Here is a 2,071-nt window from a genome sequence, read left to right as displayed (position 1 = left end):
TTTCCTGAAACGCGTCAGGGGGGGGGGGGGGGACACAAAAGATATACCCTGCATTTTAGAGATGTACCGATTCCTTCCCGATACCGATTTCCCATAACTTGCGTTACGGTATCAGTCGATCGATGCCAGAGCATGTGAGCGGAGCGGAGCGAGGAGCGGAGCGGAGCGGAGCGAGGAGCGGAGCGGGGGCATTTTGACGTGAGCGCGGAGTGGGTTTTGAAATGGGTCAGATTGACTTCCGGAGCGAGAACTGTCCTCCGCTCCGAGCCGCTCCGAGCCGCTCAGTGCACACGGCACGGCACTGTGCAAGCTTGGCTAGCAGTTTACATCAATCATTGTCTCTCAAGCAGGCCCGGCACAACGGGGGGGTAAAGGGGATGTTTGCACCCTTAAATCAACCTCTTTGACTTTGTGCCCCATCAAAAATCTCAATTGCCCTCTCAGTCATTTCATCCTGGTGCCGGGCCTGCTCTCAGACTCAAGCCCAGCCCCATACGCGTAATCTGCTTCACGGACTGTCCATGAGAATAGACATACAAATCACCAATGCACCGCTCATGGCGTGTCGACAGTTTACATATCTGTTCTTTTGGATTTGGACACATGACGATGGGCTACAACAGAGCATGTGAGCGCGAGCGGAGTGGGTGGATTTTGAAGTGAGCGCGGAGCGAGCGTAGAGCGGCGTGGGGGGAGATGAACGTGAGCGCGGAGCGAGCGTAACAAAAGCCGTCGAGAGCGAAGAGCGGAATTATCGGCCGCTCCGCTACGCTCACATGCTCTGATCGATGCGGAGTGCCGATTCGATACCAGTGTGTATATATCAAGGAAATCACACTTGTGTGAAGTGAGGGGCGATCTTATCTTTATACATCATCATACATTATCTCATGAGCAACTGAATGCATGCGATTGGTTGGTTAAATTCACGTCATATTTGGCAGACATTTGGTTTTCGTGTGTGGTTTGTAACTGTCACTTCCCTGTTAGTATAGGACTATACCATTTATTTTTATTTTATGCTACCACAATATCTTGCATATGGTGGTTATGACATGTACATGTTATCTTCTTGGTATGTCCCATGTGGGTGTGTCACATATATTGTTATGTTATATTAATTTAAAACTGTAGCCTATACCCTGAAATCTTGAATAAACAAAACTGTGAAAAATATATATATATTTGGCAGACATTTGACCTAATGTCTCCTTTCATTGTCAACGGCAAATATTGAGACGCTATACGTATAACACCGGGGCTCCACCAGGCGCGTCAGCGTCGTGTCTCCGTCACCGTCAGGGAATGTTCCCTTTTTAATCAATGAAGGGTAGGACAGTAATAGCCGAGTTGTTCGTCCACATAATGGGAATTCTCCATTCATTGTCAATGGGAATGTAATGTTTGTGTAAGATGAAAATCTACACTAATAGCTGAGTATAGGCGGGGCTAGCGCCACTCAAAAAACAGCTACAGAGTACAATCAAAAGGGATGGCACCAAAACAAGTCCTTGCGGTTTCCATTTAGGCCCTATGCAATCAATGAATAGACATGAAACAATAACAACTCATTTCAATTTCAATATCATCATAGTAATACAGTGAGGGGAAAAAGGAAGGGGGGGGGGTGATCATTTCCTCTCCCTTGGGCCTGCTGAAAGGTGGAATTTCAGGCCTGTTTTAAAGGATTTTTTTTTTTTTGCTATTGGTAATCAAGTGTACAGCACTTTGGTTCAACACTGTCTTTTAAATGTGCTTTCTAAATAAAGTGGAGTCACTGGCATACTCGACGATACCGATACCAACATTTTACGCAATATCGGCAGAATTATCAGTATGTGAACAACTCTAGTGTGGATTTATTTAGCACCTTTATCCAAAGTGCTTCACAGCATACGCACATTACATTAAGTATGCCAAAAACACAGCAAGCAAAGCACATGCATTTAAATTCATATTTCTGATAATTAAATGAAGCAGGTCGTTATAGGTTAACCCATTCAGGACGGGAACCACTTGGTGTTTTAAGCATTATGTTATGAGTATGTAGATCTGCTATTTATTTTTTTAT

The sequence above is a fragment of the Protomyctophum parallelum genome, assembly GCF_964188405.1.
Source record: "Protomyctophum parallelum genome assembly, chromosome: 19".
NCBI lineage: Eukaryota > Metazoa > Chordata > Actinopteri > Myctophiformes > Myctophidae > Protomyctophum > Protomyctophum parallelum.
This window is presented reverse-complemented; position numbering follows the sequence as displayed.